The 23,184-nt window shown below is 31.2% G+C and overlaps 1 protein-coding gene across 10 annotated transcripts in view; it reads right to left on the minus strand.

The window, feature by feature from the left end:
- The window catches only part of Evi5 (ecotropic viral integration site 5), a 172,180-nt gene that overhangs the window by 39,492 nt on the left and 109,504 nt on the right, over positions 1–23,184 (minus strand). The window contains exon 1 of one of the 10 annotated variants that reach the window (XM_075302804.1): positions 11,016–11,247. The exons of the other annotated variants lie outside the window; for them this stretch is intronic. The gene's annotated coding sequence lies outside the window, so the exon portion shown is untranslated. Of the gene's footprint in view, positions 1–11,015; positions 11,248–23,184 lie in introns of those variants that run through there. 10 annotated transcript variants of the gene reach the window in all.

Here is a 23,184-nt window from a genome sequence, read left to right on the forward strand (position 1 = left end):
ATACCCCCCATCCTATGGTGGAGGGTATAAAAATATACTTGATTTAGAAAACTAATGGATTTCTTGGGGACTTGGGGATTCTCAATTAATTTTTAAATTGGTTCAATAAAAAGTTTAATTGATTTTGCTTGGTAAATTCAATTAATTTTAATTTTGACTTTATTTATTGTATAACTATTTATTTATTTTATTTAATATTATTTTATTTATTTACTTTTCGATGAAAAGTGTTCTTATTTCATTACATAAGAATGTCTAACGAATATTTTAAGACTTTCCATGGCCAAACAAAAACGAAAGCTGTTCATGAAATCGTGAACGCGAGTGGACAAAACCTTAAACATTCCGTTTTAATTTTTCGTGAACATTTCCGTTTCATTTTGTTACCGTCCGTTCACGATTCTTGAACGTAATTTTTTTCTAATAGTGCACTTATTGAAATATGAGCTTGGGCTAAAGCCATGGAAGTTCAAAGAAATGCTCACCAATGCACAAAAAAAATGTAGACTGGAAAGAGCAAGCCACTTTCGAAACTGTCCTCCCTAGGAGGAATTTAAAAAATTAAATTAATTAATTTTTTAATTATTTTGAAGTATGTGTTATAATTTGGATTTCAAGACAGAAATTTATTTTAAGGTTAAGGGATTCGTCAATACAAAGCAAAAATCTTATCCCCATTTTTATTTTTAGAGCCTTCAAAGCTACAAAAAAAAAATCTGATTCAATCACGAAATTAATTGATCCAATTAATTTTTTAATTGAAATGTCTTCAATCACAGAAATGATAGTATCAATTAAAAAATTAATTGATACAATAAATTTTTGTGATTGATTTTTATTTCAATTAAAAAAATTGTTGAAACAATTAAATTTTTAATTGAATATTTTTTAAAAATCAATTAAGACTCTAATTGGAAAAATTTTTGTGAAAAAATTTTTCTGTGTAGTTAGCTCACCAAAAATTTCTTTTCTTTCTTTTTCAATTATTTAGAATTTAATTAATTTACAAAAAAACATAAAAGATATTAGTAGCGGTTGTCAGCACAAGTATTGCCAGTAAATTTTTTTACCCACCACCATACAATGGTGATTGGGGTATAATAAGTTTGTCACTCCGTTTGTAACACATCGAAATATCGATCTCCGATTATATAATTGTAAGACGATATATGCATGCCCGTCTGGCCGTCTGTCTGTATCACGCTACAGTCTTCAATAAAGGGTGATACGGTCAAAATTTGGTCAAGGGAAAACGCGTGTAAATCGATGAAATCGTTTATTTAAAAAATCAAATTAAATTTCTTTTTCAAGTTCAATTAGTATAAAATTCAGGAAAAATATTCAGTTAGGCTTTCGCTTTTCCAAATCCGAATTGCCGGGCCTCACGCTTGACACCTGCCATCAGATTTTGTACAGCCACCTTGTCCACCTTCTTCGCCGCAGAAAGCCAGTTTGCCTTGAACTGCTGCTCGTCTTTAGCAGTTTTTTTGGTCTTCTTTAGGTTCCGCTTGACAATAGCCCAGTAATTCTCAATTGGGCGGAGCTCTGGCGTGTTGGGAGGGTTCTTGTCCTTGGGAACCACCTGCATGTTGTTGGCGGCGTACCACTCCATGGCCTTTTTACCGTAATGGCAAGATGCCAAATCCGGCCAAAACAGTACGGAACAACCGTGTTTCTTCAGGAAAGGCAGCAGACGTTTATTCTAACACTCTTTCACGTAAATTTCTTGGTTGACAGTCCTGGAAGCTATGAAAATGCTGCTTTTCAAGCCACAGGTGCAGATGGCTTGCCAAACCAGATATTTCTTTACGAACTTTGATAGTTTTATGTGCTTGAAAATATCTGCTACCTTTCCCCTTCCTTTTGCCGTATAAAACTCCTGTCCCGGAAGCTGCTTGTAGTCGGCTTTGACGTAGGTTTCGTCGTCCATTACCACGCGGTCAAACTTCGTCAGCATCGTCGTGTACAGCCTCTGGGATCGCGCTTTGGCCGTCGTATTTTGTTTATCATCGCGATTTGGAGTCACTACCTTCTTGTAAGTCGATAGTCCGGCTCGTTTTTTGGCTCGATGCAAGGTTGTAGACGATACACCCAGCTTATTTGCGGCATCTCGGAGAGAGAGGTTAGGGTTTCGTCTGAAACTATCGGCAACTCTCTTTGTCGTCTCAGCGGCTTCCGGTTTTCGATTTCCCCCCGATCCAGACTTCCTGGCTGTCGACAAACGATCCCCAAACACTTTAATTACATTTGTAACGGTTGATTTGACAACTTTTAGCGATTTTGCCAGCTTTGCGTGCGAGTAGATCGGATTTTCGCGATGCGCGAGCAAAATTTTGATACGCTGCTCTTCTTGCTTGGACGGCATTTTGAAAACTGAAGAGTAAATTCCTAAATCAAAATAGGAGCAACATTCTACACACACACCTTCAAAACGAGGGGTGTTCAGGTTTTCTAAATGCAAAATTGAAACCAATACGTCAAGTTTATATTGACCAAATTTTGACCGTATCACCCTTTACTATATGCTAATGAGCAAAGTTTTTTCTTTTAAATTTTGACGATTCACTATTCAATTAAACAGAATTTCATGTATTGTAAACCTAATTTATTACACTGAATCGATTTCCAAAAAATTCCCATATTTATGGAAATTCCCCATCAATTCCCCAATTTTCCATCTCGAAAATTTCGTCCCCAACCACAAAAAAAAAAATTTCTCAAATTTGAGGAAAAATCCTCAATACTGGAAACACTGGTAGGGACCTTTGTCTATACCTTTATAAGCAGCATATTTGGCTCAAAATCAATACCAAGGTTAGGTTAGGTTAGTTTAGGTGGCAGCCCGATGTATCAGGCTCACTTAGACTATTCAGTTCATTGTGATACCACATTGGTGAAATTCTCTCTTATCACTGAGTGCTGCCCGATTCCATGTTAAGCTCAATGATAAGGGACCTCCTTTTTATAGCCGAGTCCGAACGGCGTTCCACATTGCAGTTCCAAACTGAAGTGGTTTAGAAATGTCACCAGCATTACTGAGGTGGGATAATTCACTGCTGAAAAAAATTTTGGTGTTCGGTCGAAGCAGGAATCGAACCCACGACCTTTTGTATGCAAGGCGCACTCAAAAAAAATGTACTTGGATCCAAAGATTTTGACCTTTCCTTAAGGATTTTGGTATTGATTCCGAGCCAAAGATGCGGCTTCTTTAAAATAAAGAAATTTTTTAGCGACCTATCTGGCTTTAAATCTAGGACCAATAAAATTAAAATTAGGATACAGATCTCATTTATCAAATGTTCATTTTCTTTTCGCGGTTTATTAATAAAGGTACTCACGTACAAACAAATGCCAGTTTAAAAATCCAAATTATAACGGATACTTCAAAGTAAAAAATGTTTTCTTAACTCAAAAAAAAAAAAAAAAAAAAAACATTAAACCAAATAGGCTAAATCCTCAAAATAAGTATGAAGCGTTTTTATCTTAAATCTAAAGTTTCAATATTTCTGTTAATTTAAGGACAATTTCTTTAAATCAAAAATGTGTTTCTTTACTTTAAGGAAACTTAGCCTTAGTTCAAAGACATTGGACTTTAACGGAGGGACGCAAATTTACAAAATTTGTGTCCTAAATTTAATGAAAAATTTTTTTGAAGCAAAGATTATAAATTTTATTTTAATTAAAATTTCATTACTTTACAGAAATTTGTTCTTAATATTTTGTAAATTTCGCATCCTAAAATTTAGGTTGCGTAATCTTTAATATTCTTTTGAGTGCGGGCATGCTAGCCATTGCACCACGGTGGCACCCAATTCAATATAAATACTAAAATCTTTGGACCTAGTAAGCTGTAGGAAATTCTATGTTAAAAACAATTGAAACTTTCATTCTAGGGAGGTAGTGATACATTTTCCCCGTATTTATATCTTTATCAATAAATACAACCCAAATATTTATCCATAAATTATTGACCTTCTCCTATTTTTGGCTATTATTGGTCATGGTCATCTAATGATGACTACGAAGACAAATGACTATATTTAGTTTTCCATAAAACAAAATTCTTACTCCCTTGGCCACTAATTCTAATACTCTCGCAGTTATGAATGAATTTTATAGCGTAAAGGCAATTAACGCATAAATAAATAGAAATTTTCTATAAACAATTACCATGGTGGTAATGACCTCGATTTGGATCAAAAGACTCGAAGCATTTGTGTGGGGGGGATTGTTTGCCAATATTGGGTGGCATAAAAAGCACAACAAACCAGCAAAAGAGTAAGTAAGTCACCCAAACAAATATTAAATAGTAAAGCCTCAGGGAGCTTAACATTAAAGACACAATGAATGAATTGTTGAATGGAGATGGTGTGAATGATGGAAGGCATTTGTTGCCTATGGTTGAAAGCAGTCCAAGTTCGGATGCAATATGAAAACAATAAAAATGGAAAAAAAATGAAAAATTTTCAACAAAAAAAATCTTATAAACAAAACATAATGTAATGCGAGGGAAAAGTATTTTTTCTTGGCATTAAATATTTTAACAATAGCCAATATCATATCATAGCTGCTATCAATAACCTTGGCCAACAATTTTTCTGGCAGCCAAAATCAAAGCAGGTCATATCATATTAACATGAAATAATCCATTTTAATGACATCACTTGCACATCATTCAGTGTGCATACATTGCTTATTCGATTAGAGTTCTATTCATGTTCTAATAACGAATCAATATGTGACAAGGATATAAAATTACCATTAGTTAGTCCTTTTGATATGCCAGGATATTAATGTAGGTCAAGATGGCGGCTTTTATGATTGGCTTTATTTGAAGGCCAAATTTCGTTTGATTAAAATATAGGCCAACAAAATATAAAGAAATGAGAAATAAAAAGTCAATAAATTTTGGGGAGGAGGATGGTGATTTTGATGACATGATTGGCTATATTTAAAGGCCAAATTTCTTTTGATTAAAATATAGGCCAACAAAATATAAAGAAATGAGAAATAAAAAGTCAATAAATTGGGAAAATATTTGTGTCTAAGCTGACTACTAAGCCGAATAATTTTCTATGGAAATAAAATTTTTATAAAATTTTCTATAGAAATAACATTTTTACAAAATTTTCTATAGAAATAAAATTTTTACAAAATTTTCTATAGAAATAAAATTTTGACAAAATTTTCTATAGAAATAAAATTTTGACAAAATTTTCTATAGAAATAAAATTTTTACAAAATTTTCTATAGAAATAAAATTTTGACAAAATTTTCTATAGAAATAAAATTTTGACAAAATTTTCTATAGAAATAAAATTTTGACAAAATTTTCTATAGAAATAAAATTTTGACAAAATTTTCTATAGAAATAAAATTTTGACAAAATTTTCTATAGAAATAAAATTTTGACAAAATTTGCTATAGAAATAAAATTTTAAGGAAATTTTCCATAGAAATAAAATTTTGACAAAATTTCTTATAGAAATAAAATTTTGACAAAATTTTCTATAGAAATAAAATTTTGACAACATTTTCTATATAAATAAAATTTTGACAAAATTTTCTATAGAAATAATATGTTGACAAAATTTTCTATAGAAATAAAATTTTGATAAAATTTTCTATAAAAATAAAATATAGAAATAAAATTTTGACAAAATTTTCTATAGAAATAATATGTTGACAAAATTTTCTAGAGAAATAAAATTTTGACAAGATTTTCTATAGAAATAAAATTTTGACAAGATTTTCTATAGAAATAAACTTTTGACAAAAATTTTCTATAGAAATAAAATTTTGACAAAATTTTCTATAGAAATAAAATTTTGATAAAATTTTCTATAGAAATAAATTTTTTGACAAAATTGTGTCTAGAAATAAAATTTTGACAAAATTTTCTATATAAATAAAATTTTGACAAAATTGTGTGTAGAAATAAAATTTTGACAAAATTTTCTATATAAATAAAATTTTTACAAAATGTTCTATAGAAAATTTAGTCAAAATTTTATTTCTGAAGAAAATTTTGTCAAAATTTAATTTCGTTTTGTTTTGTTATTGTTGGTTTTGTTCTTTAAGCATTGTTGTTGTTTTTTCATTTCAGCTTAAAACCGTGCATTGACTAAACTACAAGTGTAGCTTAACCAACAGAGGAAAATAATGTTTGTCAAATTTATTTGGATAAAGCCCTATAGACTGCAAGATGGTTGGATGGACGCACGTTTCGGAATTACCACATTCCTCATCAGCATCTTCTACTTGCAGCAAAACTATCAAGCAAGTATCAGAATAAATTCGGGCAGTTTATTAAACCCAACAAAAACCACACTTGCAGTCTATGCTGATGAGGAATGTGGTAATTCCGAAACGTGCGTCCATCCAACCATCTTGCAGTCTATAGGGATTTGCCCAAATAGATTTGACAAACATTCTTTTCCTCTGTTGGTTAAACAAAAAAAATTTTATTTCTGTAGAAAATTTTGTCAAAATTTTATTTCTCTAGAAAATTTTGTAAATTTTGTTTCTATAGAAAATTTTGTCAAAATTTTATTTCTATATTTTATTTCTATAGAAAATTTTGTCAAAATGTTATTTCTCTAAAAAATTATGTCAAAATTTTATTTATATACACAATTTTGTCAAAAAGTTTATTTCTATAGAAAATTTTATTTCTATAGAAAATTTTGTCAACATTTTATTTCTATAGACAATTTTGTCAAAATTTTATTTATATATAAAATTTTGTCAAAATTTTATTTCTATAGAAAATTTTGTCAAAAATTTATTTCTATTTTGACAAGATTTTCTATAGAAATAAAATTTTGACAAAAATTTTGTATAGAAATAAAATTTTGACAAAATTTTCTATAGAAATAAAATTTTCTATAGAAATAAACTTTTTGACAAAATTGTGTATATAAATAAAATTTTGACATAATTTTTTAGAGAAATAACATTTTGACAAAATTTTCTATAGAAATAAAATGTTGACAAAATTTTCTATAGAAATAAAATTTTGACAAAATTTTCTATAGAAATAAAATTTTGACAAAATTTTCTATAGAAATAAAATTTTGACAAAATTTGCTATAGAAATAAAATTTTAAGGAAATTTTCCATAGAAATAAAATTTTGACAAAATTTCTTATAGAAATAAAATTTTGACAAAATTTTCTATAGAAATAAAATTTTGACAACATTTTCTATATATATAAAATTTTGACAAAATTTTCTATAGAAATAATATGTTGACAAAATTTTCTATAGAAATAAAATTTTGATAAAATTTTCTATAAAAATAAAATATAGAAATAAAATTTTGACAAAATTTTCTATAGAAATAATATGTTGACAAAATTTTCTAGAGAAATAAAATTTTGACAAGATTTTCTATAGAAATAAAATTTTGACAAGATTTTCTATAGAAATAAACTTTTGACAAAAATTTTCTATAGAAATAAAATTTTGACAAAATTTTCTATAGAAATAAAATTTTGATAAAATTTTCTATAGAAATAAATTTTTTGACAAAATTGTGTCTAGAAATAAAATTTTGACAAAATTTTCTATATAAATAAAATTTTGACAAAATTGTGTGTAGAAATAAAATTTTGACAAAATTTTCTATATAAATAAAATTTTTACAAAATGTTCTATAGAAAATTTAGTCAAAATTTTATTTCTGAAGAAAATTTTGTCAAAATTTAATTTCGTTTTGTTTTGTTATTGTTGGTTTTGTTCTTTAAGCATTGTTGTTGTTTTTTCATTTCAGCTTAAAACCGTGCATTGACTAAACTACAAGTGTAGCTTAACCAACAGAGGAAAATAATGTTTGTCAAATTTATTTGGATAAAGCCCTATAGACTGCAAGATGGTTGGATGGACGCACGTTTCGGAATTACCACATTCCTCATCAGCATCTTCTACTTGCAGCAAAACTATCAAGCAAGTATCAGAATAAATTCGGGCAGTTTATTAAACCCAACAAAAACCACACTTGCAGTCTATGCTGATGAGGAATGTGGTAATTCCGAAACGTGCGTCCATCCAACCATCTTGCAGTCTATAGGGATTTGCCCAAATAGATTTGACAAACATTCTTTTCCTCTGTTGGTTAAACAAAAAAAATTTTATTTCTGTAGAAAATTTTGTCAAAATTTTATTTCTCTAGAAAATTTTGTAAATTTTGTTTCTATAGAAAATTTTGTCAAAATTTTATTTCTATATTTTATTTCTATAGAAAATTTTGTCAAAATGTTATTTCTCTAAAAAATTATGTCAAAATTTTATTTATATACACAATTTTGTCAAAAAGTTTATTTCTATAGAAAATTTTATTTCTATAGAAAATTTTGTCAACATTTTATTTCTATAGACAATTTTGTCAAAATTTTATTTATATATAAAATTTTGTCAAAATTTTATTTCTATAGAAAATTTTGTCAAAAATTTATTTCTATTTTGACAAGATTTTCTATAGAAATAAAATTTTGACAAAAATTTTGTATAGAAATAAAATTTTGACAAAATTTTCTATAGAAATAAAATTTTCTATAGAAATAAACTTTTTGACAAAATTGTGTATATAAATAAAATTTTGACATAATTTTTTAGAGAAATAACATTTTGACAAAATTTTCTATAGAAATAAAATGTTGACAAAATTTTCCTATATAAAGGGTGATTTGTTAAGAGCTTGATAACTTTAAAAAAAAAAAAAACGCATAAAATTTGCAAAATCTCATCGGTTCTTTATTTGAAACGTTAGATTGGTCCATGACATTTACTTTTTGAAGATAATTTCATTTAAATGTTGACCGCGGCTGCGTCTTAGGTGGTCCATTCGGAAAGTCCAATTTTGGGCAACTTTTTCGAGCATTTCGGCCGGAATAGCCCGAATTTCTGGAAATGTTGTCTTCCAAAGCTGGAATAGTTGCTGGCTTATTTCTGTAGACTTTAGACTTGACGTAGCCCCACAAAAAATAGTCTAAAGGCGTCAAATCGCATGATCTTGGTGGCCAACTTACCGGTCCATTTCTTGAGATGAATTGTTCTCCGAAGTTTTCCCTCAAAATGGCCATAGAATCGCGAGCTGTGTGGCATGTAGCGCCATCTTGTTGAAACCACATGTCAACCAAGTTCAGTTCTTCCATTTTTGGCAACAAAAAGTTTGTTAGCATCGAACAATAGCGATCGCCATTCACCGTAACGTTGCGTCCAACAGCATCTTTGAAAAAATACGGTCCAATGATTCCACCAGCGTACAAACCACACCAAACAGTGCATTTTTCGGGATGCATGGGCAGTTCTTGAACGGCTTCTGGTTGCTCTTCACTCCAAATGCGGCAATTTTGCTTATTTACGTAGCCATTCAACCAGAAATGAGCCTCATCGCTGAACAAAATTTGTCGATAAAAAAGCGGATTTTCTGCCAACTTTTCTAGGGCCCATTCACTGAAAATTCGACGTTGTGGCTCGTTAGTAAGTCTATTCATGATGAAATGTCAAAGCATACTGAGCATCTTTCTCTTTGACACCATGTCTGAAATCCCACGTGATCTGTCAAATACTAATGCATGAAAATCCTAACCTCAAAAGAATCACCCTTTAAATACAATTCTAACAAAATTTTCTATAGAAATAAAATGTTGACAAAATTTTCTATAGAAATAAAATTTAGGCAAAATTTTCTATAGAAATAAAATTTTGACTAAATTTCCTATAGAAATAAAAATTGAGAAAATTTTCTATAGAAATAACATTTTAACAAAATTTCTTATATAAATAAAATTTTCTTATAGAAATAGAATGATGAAAAAAATTTCTATAGAAATAAAATCTTCACAAAATTTTTTATAGAAATAAAATTGTGACAAAATTTTCTATAGAAATAGAATTTTCTATAAAAATAAACTTTTTGGCAAAATTGTGTATATAATTAAAATTTTGTAAGAATTTTCTATAGAAATACAATTTTGCAAAAATTTTCTATAGAAATAAAATTTGTACTAATTTTTCTATAAAAATAAAACGTTGACACAATTTTTTAGAGAAATAAAATATTTGACAAAATTTTCTATAGAAATAAAATCTTGACAAAATTTTCTATAGAAATAAAATGTTGACAAAATTTTCTATAGAAATAAAATTTTGACAAAATTTTCTATAGAAATAATATTTTGAGAAAATTTCTTATAGAAATAAAATTTTGATAAAATTTCTTATAGAAATAAAATTTTGACAAAATTTTCTATTGAAAATAAAATTTTGACAAATTTTTTTATAGAAATAAAATCTTGACAAAATTTTCTATAGAAATAACATTTTAACAAAATTTTCTATAGAAATAAAATTTTGTCAAAATTTTCTATAGAAATAAAATTTTGAGAAATTTTTCTATAGAAATAAAATTTTGAGAAATTTTTCTATAGAACCCTCTTTATTAGTGTTAAGCTTTTTTTAACGTACCTAACTATTTATAGTACAAACCTGATGACATTAATGATATCATTAAATAATTACAATACATGATATTCCCAGTAAATAACAAAAAAGAAATCTGACTTCCTCATCACATTGTAAGTCATGATTGTTGTATGTCACCAATACAATGCATCGATTATTGTCATTAATGTAAGTATCCATAAAAATGATGAAGTAATAATGTTGAAGTTATCAACAATTATACAATACAAAAATATTATTATTATTATTTTTAACAAATTTTCGGAAATACTTTCACCAACATTATAAGAAAGCAAAATAGTTAGACAAGCGAATGAGAGAAAGAGACAGGGGATCCAACGTTATAGTAAACCAAGGAGTATTGTTTTTTTTTTGTTTTTGTTACTAACAATATTTACTTATTAAATTTTCAACAAAAAAAGCTAAAAAATTTATTTCATTAGTAGAAACTTTGACTACCAGCGGAATTGGCCTCCCAGAAAATAAATAAGAAACACTAAAGTTTATGGTTGTTCACTTTTGTTTTTTAAATTTTTAATTACTCCTACCAGTGTTTGTGGTTTTGGTTCCACAAATGAGCCATGAGCAAATCCAATAGTCATCCATCCAATCCATTAGTGTAGAAACACAAGAAGAAAACGGAATAAGACGTTTATTTATGGTATATCGTCGACTTCGTAGACAAGCGCTCGCCGGAAACGTGCAAAACAAAATAGGGAAATCTATAGTTTGACGTCTTTACATTAAAATTATTTGAATTTTCCGGGTTAATTTTCACGGTTAACGCATTTATTTTAATGATTTGTTTTTAACTATATCGATTGCTTCTAAATAACGAAACAAAAATCTTCAACTCGTGGCAAACTTTTAAGGCAAAACTACCACTGCACTCAAATGATAGCCGAAGATAACGAAGAAAAGTACTACTAAAGTATTTTCAAATTATATTTGAATTGTTTTAGAAAACACACAAAAGAAATATTTATTGTTCTTATATTGTCTAAGAAATAAATATCTTTCACTTTTGTTATCTGAAAAAATCAGAAAAAAAGAAACAAAATCGTATTCTTCACAAAAGAAGAGAGTTTCAAGTGAACAATCAAATTTTATTGTTGAGCATTGATATTCTCCACTGAAGAAGGTGACCGTAATAATAATGTACAAGAATACAAAGATAGTAAAAAAAGAACTAAAAAATAAAATTGTTTATAACAAAAATCAAAAATAATATTATTAACCAAATGGCATTATAAAATAATAGTGGTAAAATAACGTATAGAATAACCAATCCCATCACAAAATAATTAATCTAATTATTATTTTTGTTTTTTTTTTTTTTTTTTAAGAAATTGCTCTCTAGAAAATTAATGTTAAACAGAGTCCATCATAGAATTAATAAAATAATAAAGCAAGTGAGTAAAGTAGAAAGTCGGGCGGGGGGTATCATTGGTATAGGTTTGAGAGATAAAACGCATTTCTATACACGCAAAAAAAAACACGAAATTAATTGATCCAATTAATTTTTTTATTGAAATGTCTTCAATCACAGAAATGATAGTGTCACTTAAAAAAATTGAAAGTCAATTAAAAATTAATTGATACAATTAAACATTTAATTGATAGTATTAATTTTTATACACTCCGCCATAGCATCAAAATATTGTGTTCCAAACGGTGCAATGGTTAGCATGCCCGCCTTGCATACACAAGGCCGTGGGTTCGATTCCTGCACGCAAAGAAAAAAAAAAACATTTGGAAAAATTCATTTGTTACAAAATATTTTTTTTTTTTTCAATAAAAAAGTTATTTTTGAAACAACAACACAGTCCATTTCGTTTATATCAAACAATGTTCTTTTCTGACTTTAGGTCTTTTATAAGACACATTTTACAGTTCAAAATTTAATATACTACAATGCAATGTTGAAAATTTTTTCGGAATCTTCCGAACATATCTGGAATATATTAAAAAAAAAAAAAAACTTTGGTCGAAGCAGGGATCGAACCCACGACCCTTGGCATGCAAGTCGGACGTAGCAACCACTGCTCCACGGTGCCAAACTAAATATTTGTTTCTGTTAAATAAACTTTGTTTATTCGGTTCGTGGGCGCCGCAAGCTATGCTGTATAAATATAACTTATATGGATATTTATCTATTGATGACGATAACAGCTACATAGCTCAGTGGTTAGTGTGTTGGCTTACAAAGTACATGGTCCGCGGTTCGATTCTCCGTCCAGGTAAAAGGTAAAAAATTTTAAAAATTTATAAAATTGTATAATTTCTTCTACATGTTGGTATTACAGGAAAAGGTGTTAAGAACTAAAAAACCTCGTGGATGTGAGAAAGATGTGAGGGAAAATGCAATTAGCAAGAAAACAATGTGTTTTTTTTTTTTTTTTGAGTTTGTCTTTATGAAATTGTTTTTCATCCTGGAAAAGAATAAACGTTTATGACAAAAAGTATATACTTTTCTTCCAAATTCACTTCCTTACAGCGAAAAGCAAATGAGAAACAAACTTTTTTTGTCTACAATTTCTTTTGGGAGAAAAGAATTATTTTTTTGCGTGTGCTTCGACCGAACACCAAAAAGTTTTTCAGCGGTGGATTATCCCACCTCAGTAATGCTGGTGACATTTCAGAGGGTTTCAAAGCTTCTCTAAGTGGTTTCAGTGCAATTTGAACGCCGTTCGGACTCGGCTATAAAAAGGAGGTCCCTTGTTATTGAGCTTAACATGGAATCGGGCAGCACTCAGTGATAAGAGAGGAGTTCACCAATGTGGTATCACAATTGACTGAATAGTCTAAGTGAGCCTGATACATCGGGCCACCTAACCTAACCTAACCTAAGACCCCGTAAAGTATATATAGATTCTGGGTCGTGGTGAAATTCTGAGTCAATCTAAGCATGTCCGTCCATCCGTCTGTTGAAATCACGCTAACTTCCGAACGAAACAAGTTATCGACTTGAAACTTGGCACAAGTAGTTGTTATTGATGTAGGTCGGATGGTATTGCAAATCGGCCATATCGGTCCACTTTTAACGTATAGCCCCCATAAAATGGACGCCCCAGATTTGGCTTGCGGAGCCTCTAAAAGATCCGGCTGAAATTTGGTACAGGGTGTTAGTATATGGTCTCCAACAACCAAGCAAAAATTGGTCCACATAGGTCCATAATTATATAGAGCCCCCATATAAACCGATCCCCACATTTGACCTCCGGAGCCTTTTAAAGGAACCAAATTCATCCGATGCGGATGAAACTTAGTACATGGTGTTAGTATATGGTCTCTAACAACCATGCAAAAATTGGTCCATATCGGTTCATAATTATATATAGTCCCCATATAAACGGATCCTCAGAATAGACCTCCGGAGCCTCTTGAATGAGGAAAATTCATCCGATCCGTTTGAAATTTGGTACATTGCGCTAGTATATGGCCGACAACAACCATGCCAAAATTGGTTTGTATCGATATATAGTTATATATAGCCCCGAGATAAGCCGATCCCCAATCATTGAAAAAATTGCACCTTTTCGGTTTATAATCATATTCTACAAAAATTTTATTGCCATAGAAAATTTTGTCAAAATTTTATTTCTATAGAAAATTTTGTCAAAACATAATCTCTATAGAAAATTTTGTTAAATATTTATTTCTATAGAAAAAAATTTTAGATTTTTTTTCTTTAGAAAATTTTGTCAAAATTTTATTTCTATAGAAATAGAAATTTTATGAATCACCTCTTAGTTGGAGAGGATTTTTTTTGCAAAATCTTCCAAAACATCGAGAATTCTACCTTGTCATCGGCCGCAACCCAAGTAATTCGATAGTGTAAAGGGTGATACGGTCAAAATTTGGTCAATATAAACTTGACGTATTTCTTTCAATTTTGCATTTAAAAAACCTGAACACCCCTCATTTTGAAGGTGTGTGTGTGTAGAATGTTGCTCCTATTTTGATTTTGGAATTCACTCTTCAGTTGTCAAAATGTCGTCCAAGCAAGAAGAGCAGCGTATCAAAATTTTGCTCGCGCATCTCGAAAATCCGAGCTACTCGCACCCAAAGCTAGCAAAATCGCTAAAAGTTGTCAAATCAACCGTTACAAATGTAATTAAAGTGTTTGGGGAACGTTTGTCGACAGCCAGGAAGTCTGGATCGGGGGAAAATCGAAAACCGGAAGCCGCTGAGACGCAAAGAGAGTTGCCGATAGTTTCAGACGAAACCCTAACCTCTCTCTCCGAGATGCCGCAAATAAGCTGGGTGTATCGTCTACAACCTTGCATCGAGCCAAAAAACGAGCCGGACTATCGACTTACAAGAAGGTAGTGACTCCAAATCGCGATGATAAACAAAATACGACGGCCAAAGCGCGATCCCAGAGGCTGTACACGACGATGCTGACGAAGTTTGACCGCGTGGTAATGGACGACGAAACCTACGTTAAAGCCGACTACAAGCAGCTTCCGGGACAGGAGTTTTATAAGGCAAAAGGAAGGGGAAATGTAGCAGATATTTTCAAGCACATAAAACTGAGTTCGAGTTCAAAGTTCGCAAAGAAATATCTGGTTTGGCAAGCCATCTGTACCTGTGGCTTGAAAAGCAGCATTTTCATAGCTGCCGGGACTGTCAACCAAGAAATTTACGTGAAAGAGTGTTTGAATAAATGCCTTTCCTGAAGAAACACGGTTGTTCCGTACTGTTTTGGCCGGATTTGGCATCTTGCCAATACGGTAAAAAGGCCATGGAGTGGTACGCCGCCAACAACGTGCAGGTGGTTCCCAAGGACAAGAACCCTCCCAACACGCCAGAGCTCCGCCCAATTGAGAAATACTGGGCTATTGTCAAGTGGAACCTAAAGAAGACCAAAAAAACTGCTAAGGACGAGCAGCAGTTCAAGGCAAACTGGCTTTCTGCGGCGACGAAGGTGGACAAGGTGGCTGTACAAAATCTGATGGCAGGTGTCAAGCATGAGGCCCGGCAATTCGGATTTGGAAAAGCGAAAGCCTAACTGAATATTTTTCCTGAATTTTATACTAATTCAACTTGAAAAAGAAATTTAATTTGATTTTTTAAATAAACCATTTCACCGATTTACGCGCGTTTTCCCTTGACCAAATTTTGACCGTATCACCCTTTATATAGCCCCGAGATAAACCGATCCCCAATCACAGAAAAATTTGCCCCTTTTCGGTTCATAATCACGTTTGCCACTCGAGCCAAAAATATTCTGCAAACATTTTATTGCCATAGAAAATTTTGTCAAAATTTTACATTTCTATAAAAAATTTTGTCAAAAATTTTATTTCTATACAAAATTTTGTCAAAACATAATCTCTATAGAAAATTTTGTTTAATATTTATTTCTATAGAAATTTTTTTCTGAATTTTTTTTTTTCTTTAGAAAATTTTGTCAAAAAAGGAATGTGATCACCTCAAACATGTTTCAAGATCAAAATGATATTTTTGTATGGTGACCATGTAACATGTTTGTCACTAAAATGTTATTTTCTCGTCAAATATAACCTGCTTGCCAAAACCAGATACATGATTTCGAGAAAATAACATGGTTGTGAAAACCATGTACACCACACAAAAATAACATTTTGCTCTTCAAACATGTTTCAGGTGATCATATTCATTCTCTGGGTGTACATAAGATTCGGCCTGATCGAACTTACGGCCATATCTATTTCTTGTGATTGATTTTTGTTTCAATTAAAATTTTTTTTTTTGAATCAATTAAATTTTTAAATTGAATAGTTTTTAGAACTCTACTAAGATTTTTATTGGAAACATTTTCGTGAATTTTTTTCTGCGTATCTAAGAACATTAAGGGTACATGGTTATGGGAGTTTTATCACAATCGCAACCGAAATGTCTGATATTAGGAGCTATAGTTTAGGTCTGAACCTACAGAGTTAGTATGTCACTAATATTGATTCCATTATATTTGGGAAATATATTTATGTAAGAGCTACATGTGGGACTAATTGCGATCGGCTATTACTTCAAAATTTGAAATTTGAGTAACATTGGTTAATAAATACGAGTATTATGGGCAAATTTGGAAAAATCGAGCGATGCATAACAGGTTGGCTGATAAGTCCCCGGTCTGACACATCGATGGCGTCGCTAGTATTAAATTCATATTATTTTTATATATTACCAACCTTCAAATGATTCGTGTCAAAATTTGACGTCTGTAAGTCATTTAGTTTGTGATATAGAGCGTCTTTTGTGAAGCAACTTTTGTTATTGTGAAAAAATTGAAAAAAAGGAATTTCGTGTTTTGATAAAATACTGTTTTCTGAAGGGAAAAAATACGATGGAAACAAAAACTTCGTTTGATAATGAGTTTCCGGACTCTGCCCCAGGGAAATCAACAATAATTGATTGGTATGCAAAATTCAAGCGTGGTGAATTGAGCACGGAGGACGGTGAACGCAGTGGACGCCCGAAAGAGGTGGTTACCGACGAAAACATCAAAAAAATCTACAAAATGATTTTGAATGACCGTAAAATGAAGTTGATCGAGATAGCAGGGGCCTTAAAGATATCAAAGGAACGTGTTGGTCATATCATTCATCAATATTTGGATATGCGGAAGCTCTGTGCAAAATGGGTGCCGCGAGAGCTCACATTTGACCAAAAACAATAACGTGTTGATGATTCTGAGCGGTGTTTGCAGCTGTTAACTCGTAATACACCCCGAGTTTTTCCATCGATATGTGACAATGGATGAAACATGGATCCATCACTACACTCCTGCGTCCAATCGACAGTCGGCTGAGTGGACAGCGACCGGTGAACCGTCGTCCGCTGGCAAAGTAATGGCCTCTGTTTTTTGGGATGCGCATGGAATAATTTTTATCGATTATCTTGAGAAGGGAAAAAACATCAACAGTGACTATTATATGGCGTTATTGGAGCGTTTGAAGGTCGAAATCGCGGCAAAACGGCCCCATATAAAGAAGAAAAATGTGTTGTTCCACCAAGACAACGCACCGTGCCACAAGTCATTGAGAACCATGGCAAAAATTCATGAATTGGGCTTCGAATTGCTTCCGCACCCACCGTATTCTCCAGATCTGGCCCCCAGCGACTTTTTCTTGTTCTCAGACCTCAAAACGATGCTCGCAGGGAAAAAATTTGGCTGCAAAGAAGAGGTGATCGCCGAAACTGAGGCCTATTTTGAGGCAAAACCGAAAGAGTACTACCAAAATGGTATCAAACAAGTATATACAGCACTAGATTTCCAATTTCAGGTAAATTGAATAAAAACTGCGGTTTCTATAAGCCCAAGAAGTAAAATCGGGAGATCGGTCTATGTGTGGGCTATATCAAAACATGGGCCGATACTCACCATTTTTGGCATACCTCTTTATGGTTATAAAATACCTCTAGATTTCAAATTTCAGGCAAATTGGGTAAAAACTACGATTTCTATAAGCCCAAGACCACAAATCGGGAGGCCGGTTTATATGGGGACTATATCAAAACCTGGACCGATATAGCCCATCTTCGAACTTGACCTGCCTGCAGACAAAAGACGAGTTTGTGCAAAATTTCAGCACGATTGCTTCATTATTGAAGACTGTAGCGTGATTACAACAGACAGACAGACGGACAGACGGATATCGTTATATCGTCTTAGAATTTCTCCCTGATCAAGAATATATATCGTTACCTTAATATAGAAAGGCCCCAACTCATAATTTTTTGAAATCGTGTTTTTTGTCGATTCTGACAGAGCACCATCAGATACACCTTTCATAAAAAATTTACGGAGTTGCGTTGAAAAATAGCGAAGTTATAAGTTAATAATGTAAAGCCCTAACTCATATCCACACAATATGTACAAAAAAAAGCCCTAACTCATACCCACACAATATGTACAAAAAAGCCTAACTCAATTATTACTGCAAAAACACATAGTAGGCATAGATTTTCTGATTTTGTTTATATTGCTTTTGTGTTATGTATGTCTGTGAGCGGTTATTGCTGTTGTTGTTGTTGTAACAGTTTTTAATGTGGTCTCATCCATTTTGTTCTATGCTTGTGTAGTCCAACTTGTAGCCAGATCAAGGAACTCTGCGACAAGGATGTTCAGAGTGATCTGGTGGTGAGACGGGTAGGCTTAGCTGGGCAAGCAAAAAGGTGACGAGTGCCATGTGGCCCTTGATTGCAGATGTGACACACGTCAGCTACGCTGCTATCAATCACTGATAAGTATGAATTGAGGCGGCTGCACTTGCCTGATCGTAGTTGGGCCAAAACTACCTTGGTCTGCCGTGGGAGGTCTCTCTCCTCCGGTGCTATGGGCGACGGTCGGACTCCGAGAACTGGATTAACCTTGTTGCTTCTCACCGCTTCAGCTACAGTATCCTCATGAATCCTGTTCAGACCTGTCTGGTATGCTGCCTGACCTAGAGGCTCTCTTTTGTAACGCTGGATCTCGGGCTCTAGAAGGTGAAGATCAACCCTTACATTCCTGGGTGGAGGTTGTCTATCCACAAGATGGTGATTCGGATGACAACTTCGATGGCAACCCATGAGGTACTGCTTTGACAACATGTACCTAATTGTGTCGACGCACTGGGATGATCTTGGCCTCCGCATAAAGGTGATCCAGGGGTGTACTGCGTAGACACAATCTCGACGCCGTCAGAAGTGGGTGGAATCGAGGACAGGTAGAGGTTAAACAGTGCCCTGGGAAAACTCCTTGTTTAACTCTACGGGGTTTTGACTTCTTGTCCCTGAATTCCACGTACGACTGGCGTCCACACATATAATTCACAACCCAACGCTTCGTTCCTGCCGGTAGGGACGTATTCTCGATGTCCTCAAATAGTGTGGCATGGTTGACCGTATCTAATGCTTTCGATAGGTCAAGCGCCACCAGGACCGTCCTATGACACGGCTTGGGCTGATTAAGTCCCCTATTGATATGTGTCGAAATGGCATGTAAGGCTGTCGTCGTACTGTGTACCTTACGGAATCCATGTTGATGGTGGGCAGCTAGAAAATTCTCCACAAGGCTGGGGAGGAGTAGTGCCTCAAGTGTCTTGGCTACTGGCGAGAGAAGGGTTATGGGTCTGTACGATTCACTTTTATGAACAATAACCTTATAAAACCTAAGTTTAATTCCAACATTTCCTTTACTTAAATATGAATTGATATGTTATTTTGTTTTCTTTTAAGTTGTGCAAGAAAAAGCCCCAACTCATTTTTTTTGTTCAAAAATTCAAACCCAAAAAGCCCTATGTCATACAAATTAATTAAAAATGTAAATATTAAAAAAATTATTATAATTTTGAATTTGTCTGATGTTAATAATAAAAACTGAATTTTAAATATTTTTGTATCTGGTGTGTTTCTTATTTTATTAAGTTTTTTCCTCCTCCTGTAAACTTCGTTTTTCATGAGTTAGGGCCTTTGTATATTAAGGTAACGATATATACTTTATATAGTCGGAAATCGATATTTCGATGTGTTACAAACGGAATGACACACTTATTATACCCCCGTCACCATTCTATGGTGGTGGGTATAAAAATTGGAAGGTTGTTATAATCGTTGTATCGCTCTTGAAGGGAACTATGTTGAATAATAAAAACGAATTTTGACAAAAAAAATGTGTTTTTCTTTGTTAGACCGGGGGCAACCTGTTATACTACGATCTAAGAAGACTTAATAAAACGCATCTGGCTATTACTAATTTACATGCTAATGGTAAAATATAATATTTAAAGGAGAAATAATTGTCCATTAGTTAAAATAACACTTTAAATGACTTAAAAAAAAAATAGCTTATTTGCACAATGCTCAACAGTCTCGTGAATATCACTGTAAATATTGCCATAATGACATTAGCTGTGAAGCGATTCCGACCTATAACAAATATTTGTATAGAAAAACAATGAAAATAAAGAAACAAAACAATAGCTGATAAGTTCTTCTATGTAACAAACCCCTTATGAACCCGTAGGAAGTATTATGGCATGATTGAAACTTCCAATAAAAAGCATTTGCAATTTCCTAGATTACGGGTGAAAAAATGTAAAATTAATTAGCCATGCAAAATGCAACCAGATATTTATATTTTAACTAATTGCTACACGGAGACTCGACTTTTTTAAATATCAAAAACATTTTCAAAAAAAATTTAAGCTGTCCATTTCTTAAAAAGTTGACCTTTAAAAAGACGATTTTTTTTTCAAATTCAAATTTTTTACTCTGTATCTTTTACTCAATAACTGTTTATTGAGACACAAGATTTTTACCTTCACTGAATAATTTTAGTAGTAAATTTTAAGACTCGCAATTTAGAAAATATTAAGCACAAATTTCTTTAAAAGATTGAAATTTTAATCAAAATTTTTGCTTTAATTTTTTTTTTTTTCATAAATTTAGAAAACGGATATTTCAAATTAAGCAAATTTTACTTAAACTAAAGAAAACCATTTTTGAGTTAAAGAAATAATCTCCAAATATTGACTTCCAAATTCATAAAAGTTCATGTAAACTTTAAAACTATTATTACCATACAAATTCCTTCGATAAACTATCAGTAAATTATTATGAATATGACCATGAATCTTTGGATTAAAGACACAAAAACTTTAAATATAGGCTAATTGACTAATATTCTCTTTGCGCCACTGTACCCCATTTAGAGGTATATTAACATAAAGACAACAATTATTGGTAACATTGCATTATATGTTAATTAATTTATTAAGCATTTCATTCTATAAAGAAATGTTCATTGAAAATAATGTTAATCAGCGTTTTATGAATGGAATGGAAGAGGAAAATAATTAATTCTATACGGTAATATTGAATTACGTATTTTAAAAACAATTAATGCGAAGGTCATTCACCACATTTCCATTGATTTAACAAATGCAGTATATAAACAAAAATTTATATATATATATATTGAAATTAATTCAAACAATAAAGAAATATTTATCGATTTCTTTCGTTTGCAATTAATATGGTATAGAAGCTATAGTTCAGAAATAAATAATAGAATTGATAATGCGACATTATAGCGAATTTGGTAAATTATAAGATAAAATGTATATTTCCAATAAATGTTTATAGACAATGTTTTTCAATAGATAAATAATTACGCATCGTGTACTGGGTTCAGGGTGGCTGATATGTATTGCAACAAATTTCAGTTTACTATAATTTCTAAACCGCTTGAGAAAAATTTCTATAGAAATAAAATTTTGACAAAATTCTCTATGGAAATAAAATTTTGACAAAATTTTCTATAGAAATAAAATTTTGACAACATTTTCTATAGGAATAAAATTTTGACAACATTTTCTATAGAAATAAAATTTTGACAAAATTTTCTATAGAAATAAAATTTTGAGAAAATTTTCTATAGAAATAAAATTTTGAGAAAATTTTCTACAGAAATAAAATTTTGACAAAATTCTCTATGGAAATAAAATTTTGACAAAATTCTCTATGGAAATAAAATTTTCACAAAATTTTCTATAGAAATAAAATTTTGACAAAATTTTTTATAGAAATAAAATTTCGACAAAACTTTCTATAGAAATAAAATTTTGACAAAATTTTCTATAAAAATAAAATTTTGAGAAAATTTTCTATAGAAATAAATTTTTGAGAAAATTTTCCGTGAATAAGGCTTAGATATATGTAAAGACTTATTTTAAAGATATTTGTCTTCAATATTATGCAAATTGCGTATCTTAAAATTATATCTATTTCAGTGTATATTTGTTTTTCTTTAAAATCAAATACGAAAAAAAGGGAAAAAATGACAAAATTCTCTATGGAAATAAAATTTTGGGTAAACTTTTTATAAAAATAAAATTTTCACAAAACTTTTTACAGAAATAAAATTTTGACAAAATTTTCTATAGAAATAAAATTTTGACAAAATTTTCTATAGAAATAAAATTTTGACAAAATTTTCTATGGAAATAATTTTTTCATTCGTTTTGTTTTTTATTGTTGGTTTTTTTCCTTTTAATCATTGTTGTTGTTTTTGATTTCAGCTTTAAAACCATGCATTGACTAAACCGAAAGTGTAGCTTAACTGCACTCAAATCTATGATTTGACGGTGGCAAAGGAAAAGAGATATGTTTGTACGAATTTATTGCGGCATAAACCGGCTATCATGTAAAACCTTGTTTTCGGAAGGTTCAAGTGTGGTTCATTGTTGGGTTTAATGAACTGCCTGAATTTATTCTGATAATTGGTTCATAGTTTTGCTGCAAGTAGAGGATGCTTATGAGGAATGTGGTAATTCCGAAACGTGCGTCCATCCAAACATCTTGCAGTCTATAGGGCCTTGCCCAAATAGATTTGACAAACATTATTTTCCTCTGTTAGTTAAGCTACACTTGTAGTTTGGTCAATGCATGGTTTTAAAGCTGAAATCAAAAACAACAACAACGAAATAAATTTTTGCCAAATTTTCTATAGAAATAAAATGTTGACAAAATTTTCTATAGAAATTTCGACAAAATTTTCTATAAAAATAAAATTTTGACAAAATTTTTAATAAAAATAAAATTTAGACAAAATTTTCTATACAAATTATATTTTGACAAAATTTTCTACAGAAAATGTTGACAAAAGTTTCTATAGAAATAAAATTTTGACAAAATTTTCTATAAAAAAATTTTTTTTTTTTTTGAGAAAATGTTCAATGGAATTAA

This window comes from Haematobia irritans, chromosome 3 (genome assembly GCF_050003625.1).
Source record: "Haematobia irritans isolate KBUSLIRL chromosome 3, ASM5000362v1, whole genome shotgun sequence".
NCBI classification, from domain to species: Eukaryota; Metazoa; Arthropoda; class Insecta; order Diptera; family Muscidae; genus Haematobia; species Haematobia irritans.